The sequence below is a fragment of the Leiobunum rupestre genome, chromosome 2 (genome assembly GCF_980474605.1).
Source record: "Leiobunum rupestre chromosome 2, qqLeiRupe1.1.hap1, whole genome shotgun sequence".
Lineage (NCBI taxonomy): Eukaryota > Metazoa > Arthropoda > Arachnida > Opiliones > Sclerosomatidae > Leiobunum > Leiobunum rupestre.
Genome location: NC_143385.1, coordinates 72,109,935 through 72,124,641, shown reverse-complemented (window position 1 = coordinate 72,124,641; position 14,707 = coordinate 72,109,935). Strand labels below are relative to the sequence as shown.

Genomic DNA, 14,707 nt, shown 5'->3' with positions numbered 1-14,707 from the left:
ACTTCAAATAATATAAATTATATTATATAATACTTCAAATAATATAAATTTGATTATATAATACTTCAAATAATATAAATTTGATTATATAATACTTCAAATAATATAAATTATATATAATACTTCAAATAATATAAATTATATTATATATTACTTCAAATAATATAAATTTTATTATATAATACTTCAAATAATATAAATTATATTATATAACACTTCACAATAATTATATTATATAATACTTCACAATAATTATATTTTATAATGCTTCATAATGCAAAGTGTAATTTTTATGAATATATAAATTAAAGTTTCCCATCATAAATAAACAAAATAAAAGAAAAATATGAACTCACTTTCGTAAATCAAGAAACATTTCATGACGACCTCCGAATCATATTTTCGTACCAGCAATAATTTTCAAAAAAAAATGACGCGACGTTAAATTTACGACTTATTTTTTAAAATATTTTATTTGCTAAACGTTAGTGTGTAAACAATGTCTAATAAATAATAGCGAGTTAGTGGCAGACCAAGACTTGGAATTTCCGCGCGCTTCAGCGAGAAAGTACCGATAAAGAGCTGACTGAAAGTGAAAGTTTTCCCCCGGAGAGGGAAAGCTCAAGTATTTTTTTCTTCTTAAAAATCAAAATCTCATTTGGCCTTGCTTCTAAAGGAAAATGTGGGTCATCTTTTTAGCGAGACACTTCACGCTGAGTCTCGTACGCTAAAAGTGAGGGGGGGGGATAACCATCTCTTCTAGCACCCCCCTTTCCCGGTGGCTTTAATGAACTACAAAATGAGGGGCTAATGTTACCCAATAATGCACGAACGTCCCCCTTTTTTTACAACGGCGTCGCGTGAGAATTTTATACCTAAAATTCCTGATAACTCATTGTCCCCGAAATACAAATAGTCTCATTTTTTACGTTTTTTTGGAATTTTTCTTTAAACCTTATTAAGTGTTGGAAATGATATATATTATTTTAAATAAAAATAAATTTTTTTTTAATTTTTTTATTTTTTTTAGTAATGATATATTTTAATTTTATCATAAATAATTTTTTAAACATTTTAATTTTATCATAAATGATTTTTTTATATATATTTAAATTTTTTCATGTTTTTATATTTATGAAAGTATATGTTTTTTTAAATTATGTATTTTAATTTTTTCATGTTTTTATATTTATGAAAGTATATGTTTTTTTAAATTATGTATTTTAATTTTTTCATGTTTTTATATTTATGAAAGTATATGTTTTTTTAAATTATGTATTTTAATTTTTTCATGTTTTTTTAAATTATGTATTGTTAATTTTTTCATGTTTTTAAATTATGTATTTTTAATTTTTTCATGTTTTTAAATTATGTATTTTTAATTTTAACAGAAATTATATATTATAATAATATAATTATATATAATAATACTTTATTTTTTAGAAATTATATTTTAAAATTTTTTTATTAGAAATGGTATTTTTTAATTTTTTTTATTAGAAATGGTATTTTTTAATTTTTTTTATTAGAAATGGTATTTTTTAATTTTTTATTAGAAATGATAATTTAGTTTTGTATTAAAAATTTTTAATTTTTAATTTTATTAAAAGTTATATTTTTATTTTTGCTATAAATCATACGTTTTTCAATTTTTTTTAAATGATATATTTGAAATTTTTTTGAGAAATGACGTTTTCATTTTTTTAGAAATCAAAGTTTTTTCAATAAAACATGTAATTTGTTTCAAATTATATTTTTATCAGAAATTTTATTTTTTTAAATAGCATTTTTATTTTTTATAAATTGAGTATATTTTTCTAGAAATGATATATTTTAATTTTTATAAATGATGTATTTCTATTTTTTAGAAATGTAATATTTGTTTGATTTTTTTTTAGAAATGCTAATGTTTTATATTCTTTAAGAAAATATTTTTTTAAGAAATGAAATATTTTTTTTTTAAATTAAATGTTTAATTTTTAGAAATTATTTAATCATTATTTAGATTATATAAATGGTTTTTGGAGTTATATTGTTTTTTTGTTCAATTATATTATTTAAAAATAAGAAGGGATTATAACCGTAGGAAATCTTTACAATGTTTTGGTAATTTTTCGGTATGTTTTGTTTTGTATAAATAGTGTTGGGACAAGTTGTTATCAAGTGTTCTCTATTGTTTTTGTTTAGTATGTCAAGATTGTGCTACTCGAAAAAATTGTTTTATTACCATGTCTTTATCATTTATTAAGAATTAAATTTTAAATTGAAATGAAATGATTTCTTTAGGTCGTAGCGTTTTAACTGATGCGTGGCAAAAATGTTGTAAGTAGATTCTAGGTAATTGCTAACTTTTAACGGGAAGGTCAAAGCCTAAACTGCGCTTTTCCAGACTAACTAACTTGGCAGCGCTGTCAAAACATTCTGCTATACCTAATATCATAAGTATGACACTTTTATACGTGCATTTTTACTTGCCACTGATAAATGAATAAAATACTGACGAGCGATTACCAATAATAGCACTATCATATCTAGGCTTTAAAAATAACTATTTTCACAACAAATTGAAGCCTAATCTGACGTCATAGGTTACAGAAGTCACTGTAAAATATTATGTCAAGGAAATCTTTTTCGCTTATTTGCGCATGCGTCGGAATTGAAACTCGATTATTACATTCAGGAAGTCGCTACCAGGTGGAGCTGTTTCAATATTTTTACCATCCATGTTAAGGGGGAACCCTGTGGATGATTAGTAACCTTTTCTGCCTCCAGATGGCGTATGTATGAACTATCTCGGTAGTTATTTAATTAGAGTAACGCGTAAATAAATTTGTCTCTAAGCCGATGCGATTGGAACATCGTCTTTTAATTAATTCACATCTCGGTCGTGAAATAGGCACATTTAAAAAAGGTGTCATGTGTTGAAATTGTAATAAATAATATTAAAACATAATTTACTTGGCTCTATTAGTATCGATAAATATGGCTAAAGTGTTGAGGTCGGGGATGGTTAACTTTTATTCAATAGATAAAGCTCTCAAAATTATTCGTAAAATGTTTTGATCAAGTAATTTATATTTCTGTATTATCCGATTAATTTTTTGATAAATTTGTAAAATTAATCGGAAAAACGAGGTTTTTTTTCGATAAAAAGCTCAAATTTTCCGAATAAGACATGTTTTTTAATAATTTTCCGAAATATTAACCGATAAATTTCTTTGTTTACATTTTTTTTCCCGAAAAAATCAATTTAATCATGGATAACGATTAACCGTCCCCGACCTCGACAGTAAAGTGCGACTTAAAAGAAACCGTTTTAATAAAATAATTAAAAACATAAATCGCAAATGTGCTCTGAACAGATTTTAGATTATTGAACAAAATAAAACCAAACCCATCCATTAATCTTACGTTATTCTCGCAAAAACAATGTACTTAAAAATATATTGTTTTGAGTTGGGTTGTCTAGTTTCAGATTTTTTTAAAACATTAATAGGTGATTATGAAAAATATCGGTGGTCACGTGATTTGGTTAAGTTCTACCAAGTTGAAAGTATCAAAATTGGCCCTTTTTGTAAATTCGTCTGGCTAGTTGGGCAAGGGTTAGCGAGATTTCTATTATTTCATTGTTCAATTTTTCCTTTTTTGTTTTGAGAGAAGTTTGCAAAGTCGTTAAATTAAGGTAATTTATTTATTAAATGAAATATTTTTAAATTCTATCCAAATTGATTTTAATTCATTTTCAGGAATAATGGAAACATGTATGTAAATATAACCTTGTATCTTCTATTAAAATTGGGCTTGTTTCTTTATCAATACTTGGTCTAGAACTATAAGAAATAAAAAAAATATATAATAAATTTGTTAACTTTATGTATTTTTAATAATTTTAGAAAAATACTAACTTTTCAAACAATCAATCCATGGTTGGTGATATTTACTAAACGCGGACGGCCGCGGGCCTCGGTAGGTGCAGACGAATTTAAGCAGCCGACGCTTTGTCAAAAAATAACCAACTCCCGTGAGCCTCTGCGCGCAATTCTTTTTCATAATCACCTATTGGACGGTTAATTAAAAAATCTCTGAACCAATTTGAAAATACGCTTATGTGCTATTGAACCGAATCCCATTCGACCGAAAACATTCTTGACTTCATATATCTAGATTCTTTCTGTTTCCAGCCCCATGGCCGGTTTCGGTTAAATGGAAATTAAATTAAATTAAGAAGGTCGTTAGGTTTGGTTGCGATTTTCCATTTTTATTATTACAAAAAAATGAATGCATTATTTATTCCAATTTTTAATTATTAAAATAATAAATTTTTTTATAAAACGATTTTCGTGAAAACCGCCAAATATTCGATTTTCAGGAGAAATAGGTTTCGGTCAAATAGGACTGTTCGGTGTAATGGGATTAGGTCGCATGGGACTTTTAGGTAGAATGGGATTTGACCGAATGGGACTGTTAGGTGGAATGGCATTCAGTCGAATGAGACTGTTAGGTGAAATGGGATTTTGTCGAATGGGACTGTTAGGTGAAATGGGATTTTGTCGAATGGGACTGTTAGGTGAAATGGGATTTTGTCGAATGGGACTGTTAGGTGAAATGGGATTTTGTCGAATGGGACTGTTAGGTGAAATGGGATTTTGTCGAATGGGACTGTTAGGTGAAATGGGATTTTGTCGAATGGGACTGTTAGGTGGAATGGGATTAGGTCGCATGGGACTTTTAGGTAGAATGGGATTTGACCGAATGGGACTGTTAGGTGAAATGGGATTTTGTCGAATGGGACTGTTAGGTGAAATGGGATTTGACCGAATGGGACTGTTAGGTAAATGGGATTCAGTCGAATGGGACTGTTAGGTGAAATGGGATTCAGTCGAATGGGACTGTTAGGTGAAATGGGATTCAGTCGAATGGGACTGTTAGGTGAAATGGGATTCAGTCGAATGGGACTGTTAGGTGAAATGGGATTCAGTCGAATGGGACTGTTAGGTGAAATGGGATTCAGTCGAAGGGGACTGTTAGGTGAAATGGGATTCAGTCGAAGGGGACTGTTAGGTGAAATGGGATTCAGTCGAATGGGACTGTTAGGTGAAATGGGATTCAGTCGAATGGGACTGTTAGGTGAAATGGGATTCAGTCGAATGGGACTGTTAGGTGAAATGGGATTCAGTCGAATGGGACTGTTAGGTGAAATGGGACTGTTAGGTGAAATGGGATTCAGTCGAATGGGACTGTTAGGTGAAATGGGACTGTTAGGTGAAATGGGATTTTGTCGAATGGGACTGTTTAATCGAATCTCCATCAAAAACCAAATCATAGAGAAACTGATCCAAAAATTAAATAAACCATGCCATTCGAAGGTTTCCCCTTAAGAATGGACGTAGAAATGTGTCATACTTACAGTTATTACATGACGTAAGCTAATAATGAACTCGAATTATTTTCATTTCAATCACTATATGCAAATTGGTTATTATTACAAAGGCCTATTTGACAGTCCGGTTTTGTAGCGAAAGCAATTTGGTAGTAAGAAAAAGTTGGTAATGGCTGTTGCGACTGCGTGCCTTGGGCCACAACTTAATATCCGAACAGGTTTGTCGGAGTAAAACACCGGGTCAGAACGCATTTGCACGCGACCCAAACGAATCGAGAAAACGTTTTTAAGAGCACCCAGTGGACCAATTTCTTGTTTTCAATTCGAGAAAGTTTAGAATAATTTGCGCGTAAATTTTAAAACTAGCTACGTAACGTCGACGCTAATGAAGATATTCTTAATGAGGCATATTTAATATTTACGTCAAAACCCCGTTGCTTATTAGAAAATGGTGTCGCCGAGTACGTTTTCCGGAGCTCATCCCCCAAATAGTAGGACCATAAGTCTATATTTTTTTTTCCATAAGTGTGTCTCGTACTCTCGTTGGGAAATATTTTATTGAAAAATATTCACAGATTAACGTCATCAAGGAATTGAAAAGGCTACGGTAGCGAGGAAGTCCTCTATAGCGTATTTTGTGAGTAGCTGTTAGTACAAATTAAAGTTGTTAATTTTCCGGAAAAATAAAATGCGGAAAATTTTGCGAATAATTTTCCGAATTGCGGAAAATTTTACGCAATCAGAAAAATAAAAAATTGAAACATAAATTACTTTTTAAGGGTTTTTATTTTTTTTTACTTTTTATCGATATGAAATTTCTAATAACAGTAAACTACTACAAAACATTAATAGTGTTACATTGTTACTCTGTTTAAAGTTAGTCTAGAGGTTTAGTTTTACTTTTAGATTCGAAAAAATGAGGCGAAAATTCCGCTTTATTTAAATTTGCAAACAATATATTAGACTAATCATGGAATGAAAACAGCTTAAAGGCCGACTACATAAATCTTCGGTTTACTCTGTCTTTCACTGGTAGTCGGCTGACTGCAAAACACATGTGCCATGCAGTCAGCCGACTTCCAGTGAAAGACAGAGTAAACCGAAGATTTATGTAGGCGGAATTAAGGGTAAGAAGTTTCCCACAAAAAATATTATGCACTTATAAATTTCACCTATCACATGCGAAGAATAGAAAGTATCATACTTATAGAAAAATATTATATACTTTGGTATGACATAACGTTACGCCTACCCGATGATGCGCCTGTATAGACGCGAAACTAGTTGGCATTTAAATTTTTTTATATTTTTTAAAAATTATTGCGTAAATAAAGTTATTTTTAATTTCATTCTTCTGATTTTATACGAAAGTAGCCTGGAAATTAAAAAAACAATTAGCAGTCAAAAATCGCTTTTAGATAATATTGCCTTCTACACCTTTTACACGTGAAGAATAGAAAAATGTCACACTTATAGAAAATAAAAGACTTCTGGTGTGACACACTGTCCCCAAAAATGCAGTTAAGTAATATAGTGGTCTACATTTTTTAAACGTGTAGAGTAGTAGAGTATAAAATGTCATACTTATGGAAAAAAATAAACTTATGGTGTGACACACTGTTCCCAAAATTTAAAATGTCATACTTATGGAAAAAAAAATAAACTTATGGTGTGACACACTGTTCCCAAAATTTAAAATGTCATACTTATGGAAAAAAAATAAACTTATGGTGTGACACACTGTTCCCAAAATTTAAAATGTCATACTTATTTGAAAAAAATAAACTTATGGTGTGTACACACTGTTCCCAAAATTTAAAATGTCATACTTATTTGAAAAAAATAAACTTATGGTGTGACACACTGTTCCCAAAATTTAAAATGTCATACTTATTTGAAAAAAATAAACTTATGGTGTGACACACTGTTCCCAAAATTTAAAATGTCATACTTATTTGAAAAAAATAAACTTATGGTGTGTACACACTGTTCCCAAAATTTAAAATGTCATACTTATTTGAAAAAAATAAACTTATGGTGTGACACTCTGTTCCCAAAATTTAAAATGTCATACTTATTTGAAAAAAATAAACTTATGGTGTGTACACACTGTTCCCAAAATTTAAAATGTCATAATTATTTGAAAAAAATAAACTTATGGTGTGACACACTGTTCCCAAAATTTAAAATGTCATACTTATTTGAAAAAAATAAACTTATGGTGTGTACACACTGTTCCCAAAATTTAAAATGTCATACTTATTTGAAAAAATAAACTTATGGTGTGACACACTGTTCCCAAAATTTAAAATGTCATACTTATTTGAAAAAAATAAACTTATGGTGTGTACACACTGTTCCCAAAATTTAAAATGTCATACTTATTTGAAAAAATAAACTTATGGTGTGACACACTGTTCCCAAAATTTAAAATGTCATACTTATTTGAAAAAAATAAACTTATGGTGTGTACACACTGTTCCCAAAATTGAAAATGTCATACTTATAAAAAAATATAAATTTAAGGTATGACGCACTGTCCCCAAAAAAAGTTAGGTAATATTGTGGTCTACACTTTTTACACGTGAAGATCATTAAGTGTGTGTCATACTTATGAAAAAAAAGACTTATGGTGTGACACACTGTCCCCAAAAAAAGTGGTTTGGTAATATTGTCATCTACACCTTTTTCGGTTTTTAGGCTATGTGTCCCCCTTTCGTTGTGAGCGGGGGGAACCCGATTTCGGAGTGAAAGTAACAATATTTAATCTTCCAAATTCGGATAGTACCCGAGTGAGGGGCCTACGTGACGGAAGACACGATCCTTCCTGTGTCCGGTTTTGCCAAAGGGTGCCTCCGATTTAAAAACGAAATTGAGTTACGTAGGTAGTTTTAGATTTATGACGGCCCCGTGTCATGTCAACCACTATATTTCACACGCAACATATCCGTATTCCCCGGTAATGGCGGCTTTGGAGGATAAAGTTTTTTTCAACGGTTGGAAAAAAGCGGTTGGAATATAAAATTCCATATTAATGGCGGATCTGTCACCAAATTTATGTTATAAAGAAGTGATAACGAGTGTTAGCAAAAGATTTTTCAATGTATTCTCCCACGCGATTGGAAATTGCCATCGATGTCCGTAAACTTATTTTTCACTACAATTTCAATGCCAACCGATGTCTGTAAGCTAATATTTCATGCAAATGCAAATGCCAACTGATGTTTGTAAGCTTATCTTTCCCGCAAATGCAAATGCCAACCGATGTTTGTAAGCTTATCTTTCACGCAAATGCAAATGCCAACCGATGTTTGTAAGCTTATCTTTCCCGCAAATGCAAATGCCAACCGATGTTTGTAAGCTTATCTTTCCCGCAAATGCAAATGCCAACCGATGTTTGTAAGCTTATCTTTCACGCAAATGCAAATGCCAACCGATGTTTGTAAGCTTATCTTTCCCGCAAATGCAAATGCCAACCGATGTTTGTAAGCTTATCTTTCACGCAAATGCAAATGCCAACCGATGTTTGTAAGCTAATATTTCATGCAAATTCCAATGCCAACCGATGTCTGTAAGCTAATATTTCATGCAAATGCAAATGCCAACCGATGTTTGTAAGCTTATCTTTCCCGCAAATGCAAATGCCAACCGATGTTTGTAAGCTTATCTTTCCCGCAAATGCAAATGCCAACCGATGTTTGTAAGCTTATCTTTCACGCAAATGCAAATGCCAACCGATGTTTGTAAGCTTATCTTTCCCGCAAATGCAAATGCCAACCGATGTTTGTAAGCTTATCTTTCCCGCAAATGCAAATGCCAACCGATGTTTGTAAGCTAATATTTCATGCAAATGCCAATGCCAACCGATGTTTGTAAGCTTATCTTTCCCGCAAATGCAAATGCCAACCGATGTTTGTAAGCTTATCTTTCCCGCAAATGCAAATGCCAACCGATGTTTGTAAGCTTATCTTTCCCGCAAATGCAAATGCCAACCGATGTTTGTAAGCTTATCTTTCACGCAAATGCAAATGCCAACCGATGTTTGTAAGCTTATCTTTCCCGCAAATGCAAATGCCAACCGATGTTTGTAAGCTTATCTTTCCCGCAAATGCAAATGCCAACCGATGTTTGTAAGCTTATCTTTCCCGCAAATGCAAATGCCAACCGATGTTTGTAAGCTTATCTTTCCCGCAAATGCAAATGCCAACCGATGTTTGTAAGCTTATCTTTCCCGCAAATGCAAATGCCAACCGATGTTTGTAAGCTTATCTTTCACGCAAATGCAAATGCCAACCGATGTTTGTAAGCTTATCTTTCCCGCAAATGCAAATGCCAACCGATGTTTGTAAGCTTATCTTTCCCGCAAATGCAAATGCCAACCGATGTTTGTAAGCTTATCTTTCACGCAAATGCAAATGCCAACCGATGTTTGTAAGCTTATCTTTCCCGCAAATGCAAATGCCAACCGATGTTTGTAAGCTTATCTTTCACGCAAATGCAAATGCCAACCGATGTTTGTAAGCTAATATTTCATGCAAATTCCAATGCCAACCGATGTCTGTAAGCTAATATTTCATGCAAATGCAAATGCCAACCGATGTTTGTAAGCTTATCTTTCCCGCAAATGCAAATGCCAACCGATGTTTGTAAGCTTATCTTTCCCGCAAATGCAAATGCCAACCGATGTTTGTAAGCTTATCTTTCACGCAAATGCAAATGCCAACCGATGTTTGTAAGCTTATCTTTCCCGCAAATGCAAATGCCAACCGATGTTTGTAAGCTTATCTTTCCCGCAAATGCAAATGCCAACCGATGTTTGTAAGCTAATATTTCATGCAAATGCCAATGCCAACCGATGTTTGTAAGCTTATCTTTCCCGCAAATGCAAATGCCAACCGATGTTTGTAAGCTTATCTTTCACGCAAATGCAAATGCCAACCGATGTTTGTAAGCTTATCTTTCCCGCAAATGCAAATGCCAACCGATGTTTGTAAGCTTATCTTTCCCGCAAATGCAAATGCCAACCGATGTTTGTAAGCTAATATTTCATGCAAATGCCAATGCCAACCGATGTTTGTAAGCTTATCTTTCCCGCAAATGCAAATGCCAACCGATGTTTGTAAGCTTATCTTTCCCGCAAATGCAAATGCCAACCGATGTTTGTAAGCTAATATTTCATGCAAATGCCAATGCCAACCGATGTCTGTAAGCTTATCTTTTACGCTAATGCAAAAGCCAACCGATGTCTGTAAGCTTATATTTCACGCAAATGCAAATGCCAACCGATGTTTGTAAGCTTATATTTCATGCAAATGCCAATGCCAACCGATGTCTGTAAGCTTATATTTCATGCAAATGCTAATGCTAATAGATGTCTGTAAGCCTATCTTTCCCGCAAATGCTAATGCTAATCGATGTCCGTAAGCGTTTCTTCCATGCAAATTCAAATGACCATCGATGTCCATAGGCTTTCTTTCAAGCAGAGTAAAATGCCCATCGATGGACGTAAACTATATGTCAAGCAATTTCAAAAGGTATCTTTCGTGCAATGCAAATGCCCGTCGTTGGGCGTAAGCTTACTTACGAGCAAATTAAAATTAAAATGACCATGCCTATAAGATATCGTTCATGCAAATGCAAATGGTCATCGATATCCATAAGGCTACTTTCAAGCAATTTTAAATGTCCGTCTATGTCCGTAAGCCTATCTTTCGTGCAAATGCCGACCAATGTCCGTAAAATTATCTTTCGTGCAAATGCCAACCAATGTCCGTAAAATTATCTTTCGTGCCAATGCCGACCAATGTCCGTAAAATTATCTTTCGTGCAAATACCGACCAATGTCCGTAAAATTATCTTTCGTGCAAATGCCAACCAATGTCCGTTAAATTATCTTTCGTGCAAATACCGACCAATATCCGTAAAATTATCTTTCGTGCCAATGCCGACCAATGTCCGTAAAATTATCTTTCGTGCAAATGCCAACCAATGTCCGTAAAATTATCTTTCGTGCAAATGCCAACCAATGTCCGTAAAATTATCTTTCGTGCAAATACCGACCAATGTCCGTAAAATTATCTTTCGTGCAAATGCCAACCAATGTCCGTAAAATTATCTTTCGTGCAAATACCGACCAATGTCCGTAAAATTATCTTTCGTGGAAATACCGACCAATGTCCGTAAAATTATCTTTCGTGCAAATACCGACCAATATCCGTAAAATTATCTTTCGTGCAAATGCCAACCAATGTCCGTAAAATTATCTTTCGTGCAAATACCGACCAATGTCCGTTAAATTATTTTTCGTGCAAATGCCAACCAATGTCCGTAAAATTATCTTTCGTGCAAATACCGACCAATATCCGTAAAATTATCTTTCGTGCAAATGCCAACCAATGTCCGTAAAATTATCTTTCGTGCAAATACCGACCAATGTCCGTAAAATTATCTTTCGTGCAAATGCCGACCAATGTCCGTAAGTTACCTTTCAAATTATTTATAATGGCCAACTAATCGATCGATGTCGGTAAAGCTTATATTTAACGCAAACTCCAGTTATAAAAGTCCCGTGAAAGAAGCTAAGCTAGGTCATCCGACCAAAACCCGAAGCTTGAACTTGAGTACATTTAGACATAACTAGACCTTCTAACATAATAGTCGCGTAAATTAAAGAACCATTTCAGTTAAACAAGATTTTACCGAATAAAAAAACACAATCGAAGAATTGTAAAGAATACGAAATGTACAGGAAAGAAAAAAACAGCATTCATAAAAAAGTGAAATTACTTTGGATAAATAAAAAGAGTTAAAGCAGGTCCCAGTAACCTATGAAGGCAGAAAATTATACATTTCAAATCGTCAGCCGCGGGAAATGGTAATTTTCTACGCGACAGTAAATGGGACACAGATTGTGACACTTTTGTTCGAAGATACGTCAGTGTCGCACGCTGTGAGACAACGGACCCTGATCGTGAAATATTATCACAGAGAATAACGACACACCGAAGTCTTAGTGTCAAAATAATCAAATTGTCATCCGTCATAAAATAATACAAAAAACTGTATAATTTATATTCTGTTTTATTTTATTTTATTTTATTTTGTATTGTCTTAATTTTTAATTACGTAATTAAAATTTTAAAATGGCTTGAATTCTACAAAACAAAATTATAGGATTCCCCAAAAAGTAGAATGAAGTCTAATATTAAATAAATATTATTAACGCTAGGAGCATTATTAATTCGGCTGCAAAAACTAAATGTTTTAAGGCTACGAAAAATCGGGAAAAATAGAATTAAAAAATAATTGGTTTAATTGACGCGGTGTGAAAATTTCCCCTTAAACTATATTTTATTTTAATTTGTAAAAAAATGCTAGGTAATTCTTTCAAATATACCGGTATCAATGGTATCATTACGATGTTTTGACAAAAATTCCCCGTTTTCAAAACCGCCGTAGAAACTCTCTCCAATATAAATAATTAAATTATGAAAATATACATTTTTTACTCACATTATAATCTTTCAGGAATACGGGACTAAAATTTGCATATTTAAAAAGCCCATTTTAACACAGCACATTAACGCCCGAGTTCCGAATCCATCGTTTAAAATTTTAGTTTTTTTAAAGCGCGTGCGATTTCGTTGATAAATTATTATCCTCTGGAAAATCGTTGGATATTTCGTAGATTTAAATTGTCCTCCGAAAAACGCTTGCAAATTTCGTAGATTAAAATTATTCTCCGAAAAACGTGTGAAATTTTCGTAAATTAAATATTGTCAGCGGAAAAAGCGCGTGCAATTTTCGTAAATAAACTATTGTCATCCGCAAAAACGCGTGCAATTTCGTAGATTAAAATGAGTCTCTGAAAAATCGCGTACAATTTTCGTAGATTAAAATTATCCTCCGAAAAACGCGTGCAAATTTCGTAGATAAAGTATTATCCTCCGGAAAAACGCGTGCAAATTTCGTAGATAAAGTATTATCCTCCGGAAAAGCGCGTGCAAATTTCGTAGATTCAAATTATCCTCCGAAAAACGCGTGCAAATTTCGTAGATAAAGTATTATCCTCCGGAAAAGCGCGTGCAAATTTCGTAGATTAAAATTATCCTCCGAAAAACGCGTGCAAATTTCGTAGATATAGTATTATCCTCCGGAAAAGCGCGTGGAAATTTCGTAGATTAAAATTATACTTCGAAAAACGCGTGCAAATTTCGTAGATAAAGTATTATCCTCCGGAAAAGCGCGTGCAAATTTCGTAGATTAAAATTATCCTCCGAAAACGCGTGCAAATTTCGTAGATATAGTATTATCCTCCGGAAAAGCGCGTGCAAATTTCGTAGATTAAAATTATCCTCCGAAAAACGCCAGCAAATTTCGTAGATTAATTATTATCCTACAGAAAATCGCGTGCAATTTTATCAAAACGTATCTTTCGGAAAAGCGCGTGCGAAAGTTGAACACGAGTGTTCGCGAAGTAGTTGACACAGAATGGATCGTTCAACGTATACACTAAACTGTCCAATACCGAAAATTCAACTTAAAAAATGTTATATATTTTTTTTAAATAAATCCCACTACGTTTCGGAATTCGCCTAAGCAAAAACCATTATTTACGATACGCGTGCTAAGGAAAAATAATTTGACACGTAACATAGTCATTTTTAAAGGTGACTCCGCCTAAAGACACCAAATTAACCCGATTAAAAAGGGTTTTTTGACGCAAGTAATTGGGTCTAAATAGTAATTATAACGATTCGAAAAAATTCACCGTATCGGGGAAAATTTCTTACCGACTTTCACTTTCGATTCGACTGAAATAGTGAAATCAAAATCTCGTTTGGTTTAAAAACAAGTCGAAATATTTCACAGGTCTCACGTGGGGGGACAGAAAAGGGGGCCGAAGTACCAAAAATAATTTAAAATGAAAAATAAACCACCAACGCTAAATCCGAGGTCTTATATATATATATATAGAACACCCCCTTGTGAATCGGACTATCCCTCTCTAGAACATATCCAAGTAAGATGTCGCTATATAATTTCCGGATCCGTGGGTTGCGTACTATCATAAGTAAATAAAATATTTTAAGAGATAAGTTTCCCTTTATTCCCATTCGCAAGGTTTGATTTCTAATTAACGGTCAAAATAGCGGATGTTACTCCTCCCGAGGATGTAAAATATAGAAATTACGCTCATATGGAAACCCTACTTTCTATATAAATGTTTTAGAAAGTTAGTATAATATGATGTATTCAATGATCTAATACAAGTAAACTAATAATCAGCTAGGCTAATGCCCAAGGCACCACTTTAGGCCCAATTCA

General features: G+C 32.8%; 1 protein-coding gene across 3 annotated transcripts in view; it reads right to left on the bottom strand.

Moving 5' to 3' along the window:
* LOC149958958 (glucose dehydrogenase [FAD, quinone]-like) overlaps positions 1-14,241 on the bottom strand; it is a 38,892-nt gene extending 24,651 nt beyond the window's left edge. Inside the window, exon 1 of one of the 3 annotated variants that reach the window (XM_090165104.1) lies at positions 14,173-14,241. The gene's annotated coding sequence lies outside the window, so the exon portion shown is untranslated. Of the gene's footprint in view, positions 1-356; positions 558-12,892; positions 13,086-14,172 lie in introns of those variants that run through there. The other 2 variants (XM_090165103.1, XM_090165102.1) reach the window with 2 other exon arrangements.
* Positions 14,242-14,707: the final 466 nt, after the last annotated feature.